Source organism: Gigantopelta aegis, chromosome 7 (assembly GCF_016097555.1).
Source record: "Gigantopelta aegis isolate Gae_Host chromosome 7, Gae_host_genome, whole genome shotgun sequence".
Classification (NCBI taxonomy): Eukaryota; Metazoa; Mollusca; class Gastropoda; order Neomphalida; family Peltospiridae; genus Gigantopelta; species Gigantopelta aegis.
The window spans coordinates 4,892,450-4,899,596 of record NC_054705.1 but is presented as its reverse complement, the minus strand read 5'-3'; the positions used below and the strand labels follow the sequence as shown (position 1 = coordinate 4,899,596).

Here is a 7,147-nt window from a genome sequence, read left to right as displayed (position 1 = left end):
TATACATGGCAGTTGCTGTCGGTGCTGTTGTTCCAGCTAGCCATGCTGTATTCATGCTGTACGTCTCACACCCACCCACCACCACTTTTTTTTTTTTACCAGATTGTGTGAAAATAGGCACAAAAACCAAATTAAAATGAATTGATATTACTATAACAGATTGTGCCCCCCCCCCCCCCCCCCTTCCTTTCAGGTATCATTACTTTTGGTCTATTATTTATTAAGATTGATTTTGTTTTGGGTTTTTCAATCTGAATTTTCACACACATAATAATAAAAATGTTAGTTTTTTTGTTAAATCACAAGGAAGAAAAATAAAGTAACCTAGTGTATCACTCCCATCCCTGGTCCTCACAAATCCATTTATAGAAACTACAATCCATAGGCAAGATTTCTTCTTTTTTTTTATTTATTTCTTCTTCTTTTTTTGGGGGGGGGGGGGGGGGGGGCGAATTCTTCGTGATGGGATCATCACAAAAACAAAAAAAACCCACACCTTTAGGTAACCTCATCTATATTCGCTAGAAAAAATATGAGCTTTGGTATAAAAAAAAAAAATAATAATAATAAAAAAAAAAAATTGTGATGCCATACGCACTCATCGCACCTCCCCTACCCCCCCCCCCCCCCCCCCCCCCCCCACCACCACCGTGCGTACGGACCTGTGATATGTTGTATACATAATCCGACTAGATCGGTCAGCGTAAGTCTGTTTAAAAATGTATTTGCAAACGTAATTACTTTCATTTATAATATAATAAAGACAGTATAAAATTATGCATAACACTGGCTCTTGAAAATGTTTAGTGAAATCTTTACTCAGGAATCTGTACGTTTAAATTATATTTATTTGTAATTCAATTAATTGGAATCTGGATAATAATTACGTTGTGTTTTGTTATTGCATTGTTTATTTCATTATATGCAGAGTAATCATTTATAATGCTTAATAGACAGAAGGCCACAAAGGCGCTAGATTAGTACATAATTATGATAATAATAATAATTATTATTATTATAAGTCTGTGTCGTCTTAAACTACCAACGAAGGTTAAAAGCGATAATATGATTGGTCGGTTCCTGAACAGTCATACCTGGGATTTGATTGGCTTAGAGAGAACAACAGGAAAAAACGCGCCATTTGCAGTTTGCCAAAATAAATTTAATAATAAATAATGACAAAACATTGTGTATTTTGCACTATGAATTGGATTTGAGATCATTTTGATTGAGCAGAAACAATCACAGTTTATTACCGAATACTTGGCTATGGCGGAAAATGAAGAACTTCGGTCAAGTTTCGGATGTCCTACTATTTTCGTAACGTTTGGAAGGGAAAAAAGGTAAACATGATTTTACTATTTTCTTACTTATTCTAGACATCTTTAATATATAAGTTGACATCTATAACTGTATTTGTTCTAATATTGTGTGATGTTTGATGACAATCGAACGAATGTAACGTGTTCTACATGATGCAACATTGGGTCACGACACAGAAAATTTCCAAAATGGCCGATCAAGGCATATTTTTCGGGGGCAATTTAAATACACATAGATCACGTTGACATCATAAATAATACATTTAAATGCAAAATAAATATTTTAAGATGCCAAATTGATGCATTTATTACAGAATTTTTTTTGTTATTTCACCGATGGGTACAGATTTTTACAACGATAGTAATGCTTTTTGGGGGCGATTTAGATCACATGACCAGTTTCACGTACTCTGATAGGTCAGCAGTCTTTGTTTACAAATTAATTTAGTTTTAATTGGTTTAATTTATTTAAAGTATCACAAGTAGCAGTCATTTTTCATTTTACTTAGTAATATATATTGTGTTGGGGTACCATATGTTTCGTCCCCAAACCAGTTCGCCCCCAGTCAGTTCACCCCCAACTATTAGAGGGTTCGCCCCCTCCCCTAATATTATGTTAGGTAATAAAAATGATTTTGGCTTAGGTAATTGGTTGTTTGGCAAGTCTTCCTTATTCCCACCCCACCGCCAATTTTTTCTTTAAAAATATTTGTTAGAATTAATGTAAGGTTAGAGATAGTTATTAATTGATTTTTTTTTTAAGCTTATAAAACATTTTGTTTTATAATTTTAAGCAACATAATGTGTATATTTCATAATCCTTTCTGGTGATCAGGCTTGGGGTCCCAACGTCATGCATTCATATTTTTTTTTGTACATACAAAATTAATTATTTGAAAGTAAAATTTGGTTTGGGCTACAATAAACCTGAATTGTTTAGGGTACCAGATGTTTCGCCCCCAAATCGGATGTCAGTTCACCCTCGCGTGCTTAACCAGTTCGCCCCCACAAAGGTACCAGTTAACACCCATAAAGATTTATATGTATTAATTAATTGAACTGGTGATTATGTCAAATGTGCCCACACTGACTCAGGATCCAACCAAATCGTGGAAAGACGACAATCCCTCCCCTCTAAGAAAAGAACACACACACACACACACATGGTTTAACATGCCTCTAAAGAAACAATACAGTAATTGTTTAAAAGTAACAAATAATTGGGATTTGGGGGCGAACTGGTACATGGGGCGAACAGGTCAAACTGGGGGCAAAACGTCATGGATTCATTGTTTATACAAAAAGTAAGTTTGTTTTGTTTAAAGACACCACTAGAGCACACTGATTTATTAATCATTGGCTATTGGATGTCAAACAGGTAATTTTGACATATAATTTTTGAAAGGGAACCTGATAAAAATTAATTAGTAGCAATGTATTTTTATCTATGCACCATCCCACAACAGGATAGCACTTACCAAGATGAAATACACACGAAATCGTGCATCAATTGCCGATCGATGCATACTTATTGTTTGCTGAGAATATATATAAAATTAAAAAATTACCTTAAAATATTTATACCATTATATTTTGTGTTGCTTGTTTACTCTGTTCACTTCACCCCCAACTGTCGGTATGGATGCCCCCAAATATGTACAACACATCTTTGGTTGCATTTTGTATTTATATTATTTTATATTACTTTGACTGGGGTTTGATATCAAGCCTTTTCGCCCCATGCCAGTTAATTTCTTTTCAAAACGTTTGTCTTCTCTTTTGAAAAAAACTATAAAACTCTTAAACTGACACAGGAAAATTCTTGGATAGGATATTGACATACCTTTGGGGATGGATTGGTTTGCATAAGGATGAAATGGACATTTACTTTGATTACAAGAAACACAAGTTATATATATATATATATATATTTTTTTTTTCTTCAGAAAAATCGTCAGCGCATTCTGGTCATCATATTATTGAAATATTTGTGACTGGTATGTATTTAGCAAACAATAATCTTGTTTTAAGATGCATGACTTGATGCATAAGAGGTGGTCTTTCAATGTCACAAGCCATTATACATAATTATTCAAAAATGTTTGATTATACCAGATCACTTGGAAATTAACTTTAACATGTGTTATCAGGTTAGTAGGAAATGCAATCTCTGCATGACAGTTAGTTGGTAATTTTTAAAACATCTATTTCAGGATAATAACTTTTACACTTTCCTTAACATTAGATTTTTTTTTTTTTTTTTTCAATTCTTCCTTGTCCGCCCATATTCTTGAGTGAGCATCTTGAATTAAACATTTTAATAATAAAAAAAGTAACTTCCAGTTTACATTTGAACAGCATCTGACATCACATGTATGGTCACTGACAAGCATGCAGGGCTTTTTCTCGTTCTAACCAGTGCACCACAACTGGACAAAGACTGTGGTATGTGCTTTCCTGTCTGTGGTAAAGTGCATATAACAGACCCCTTGCTGCATTAGAAAAGCTGTAGCAGGTTTCCTCTGATGACTACGAGTCAGAATTACCAAATGTTTGACATCCAATAGCCGATGATTAATTAATCATTAATTAAGCGAGAAGAAACCTGCTACAATTTTCCATTAGTAGCAAGGGATCTTTTATATGCACTATCCCACAGACTGGATAGCACATACCACAGCCTTCGATATACCAGTCGTGGTGCACTGGCTGGAACAAGAAAAGCCCTAAGGGCCCATCGACAGGGATCGATCATGGGTCAACCGTGCATCAATCGAGCGCTTTACCCCTATAGCTGGAAATGAGTTGCATGCAGTTCTATGATGTACATTGTAGTAGACATGTACAAACTAATACATGTAGATAAATGCATGTTGTTGTTTTTTTAATTTCATTATTTCCCTCCCAGTCCAACACCCTTTATCTTTTCGTAATAGTTTATATTTTGTAGGCCTGAAAATTGGTACAGATTCTTTAGATTCAAATATATATCATGTATTTTATTTTTTTATTTCTTCATAATTAAAATTAAAGGTCAACATTGAATATTTCAAAGTCTGTTTTATCCTTGAGATTTGACTGATACCAGGTAAAAAAGTAAACTTGAAAATTTAACTGAAAATTAGTCATTTTTCTCTTGAAGTTTTGATTCCCCACACCTGAAATTTGGTAGCTAGGCTATGATTATCTAGGGTAGTCTTTTTAAAACTAACAGAAAGAACTAAATGTTTACATTAATAATAAACAATAGCTAATTACATAGCAGATCTATCCAGACTACATTTGTTTTTCAGAATCCCATCTGAATGTTGGATGACATATATCAAGATGACACTGAACAGGACATAACTGAGGAAAATGGATGTGAGAGAATCCAATCTAACAGTTGGAAATAAATATATATATTATTTATAAAATATTTGTTTGCGTATACTGTTCAGATATATTAGTGAAAGAAATGTTTTATTTAATGACGCACTCAACACATTTTATTTACGGTTATATGGCGTCAGACATATGGTTACGGACCACACAGATTTTGAGAGGAAACCTGCTGTCGCCACTACATGGGCTACTCTTCCGATTAGCAGCAAGGGATCTTTTATTTGCACTTCCCACAGGCGGGATAGCACAAACCATGGCCTTTTTTGAACCAGTTATGGATCACTGGTCGGTGCAAGTGGTTTACACCTACCCATTAAGCCTTGTGGAGCACTCACTCAGGGTTTGGAGTCGGTATCTGGATTAAAAATCCCATGCCTCGACTGGGATCGAACCCAGTACCTACCAGCCTGTAGGCCGATGGCCTACAACGACACCACCGAGGCCGGTAGATATATTAGTGAGTCAGAATGAAACATCACTTTGTTAAGACTATTGTGCTTCAATTTTTATGTTTTGTGGACAGCTACATGTAGTTTACAGATAGGGTGTGTAAGCGGTGGCACTAATACAGCAATTGCCTGAGAATATTGAAATGTGGCCTCCAAGGACAGATTGCTGCCTATTTTCATTTGTTTAATGATTAGTTCATCACCGACTACTGGATGTAAAAAATTAAATGGATAATTAATTCTGACCCATAGTCTTCAGAGGAAGCTCTCTACATGTTTCAAAGCAGCAAGTCATCTTTTATATGATCTTTCCTTGGACAGGAACGAACATACCACTGCCTTTGATAGATATTCACTTATACAGCAGTATCTCTAAAATATCGGTGAATCACTTGTATTTCACTAATTATACTTCACTTATACAGTGTTTTTTGTAAAATATCGGTGAATCACTTATATTTCACCTATACTTCACTTATACAGCAGTTTCTGTTAAGTATTAGTGAATCGCTTATACTTCACTTATATTTCACCTATACTTCACTTATACAGCAGTTTCTGTTAAGTATTAGTGAATCGCTTATACTTCACTTATATTTCACCTATACTTCAATTACACAACAGTATTAGTGAATCGCTTATACTTCACTTATATTTCACCTATACTTCAATTACACAACAGTATTAGTGAATCGCTTATACTTCACTTATATTTCACCTATACTTCACTTATACAGCAGTTTCTGTTAAATATTGGTGAATCACTTATACCTCACTTATATTTCACTTATACAGCAGTTTCTGTTACACTTATACTTCACTTATAAGTCACTTATATATATCTAACACTTCTGTTAAATATAAGTGAATGACTTACACTTCACTTATATATATATAGTTAACACTTCACCTATATGTCACATATACTTTGTATAAGTGATACCTCATTTGCATACAAAATCCTAATCGTTTACTTATAAGTCACTTATACTTGAAAAGTATTAACGACTTATACTTCACTTATAAGTGAAAAATATAAGACACTCCTTCGTAAAATCAGTATAACACACACACACGCTCGTATAATAATCTCTATGTATTGTAGTTATTAACAATTTCATTCAGACTTTAGTATTCCGACAGATGTTTTAGACTGATTTTCTTGCTCGGGCAATACAATAATCCTGACACTCCTTCGTAAAATCAGTATAACACACACACACGCTCGTATAATAATCTCTATGTATTGTAGTTGTTAACAATTTCATTCAGACTTTAGTATTCCGACAGATGTTTTAGACTGATTTTCTCGCTCGAGCAATACAATAATCCTGACACTCCTTCGTAAAATCAGTGTAACACACACACACGCTCGTATAATAATCTCTATGTATTGTAGTGTTAACAATTTCATTCAGACTTTAGTATTCCGACAGATGTTTTAGACTGATTTTCTCGCTCGAGCAATACAATAATCCTGACACTCCTTCGTAAAATCAGTATAAACACACACACACGCTCGTATAATAATCTCTATGTATTGTAGTTGTTAACAATTTCATTCAGACTTTAGTATTCCGACAGATGTTTTAGACTGATTTTCTCGCTCGGGCAATACAATAATCCTGACACTCCTTCGTAAAATCAGTATAACACACACACACACGCTCGTATAATAATCTCTATGTATTGTAGTTGTTAACAATTTCATTCAGACTTTAGTATTCCGACAGATGTTTTAGACTGATTTTCTCGCTCGGGCAATACAATAATCCTGACACTCCTTCGTAAAATCAGTATAACACACACACACGCTCGTATAATAATCTCTATGTATTGTAGTTGTTAACAATTTCATTCAGACTTTAGTATTCCGACAGATGTTTTAGACTGATTTTCTCGCTCGAGCAATACAATAATCCTGACACTCCTTCGTAAAATCAGTATAACACACACACACGCTCGTATAATAATCTCTATGTATTGTAGTTG

The 7,147-nt window shown here is 34.3% G+C and overlaps 1 long non-coding RNA gene across 1 annotated transcript; it reads left to right on the top strand.

Annotated features, from left to right (window-relative positions):
* Positions 1–448: 448 nt before the first annotated feature.
* LOC121377399 lies at positions 449–4,733 on the top strand. The gene is made up of 3 exons (XR_005958614.1): positions 449–1,343; positions 3,269–3,319; positions 4,616–4,733. It is a non-coding gene; the product is annotated as an uncharacterized LOC121377399 (long non-coding RNA).
* The last annotated feature ends 2,414 nt before the right edge of the window (positions 4,734–7,147 follow it).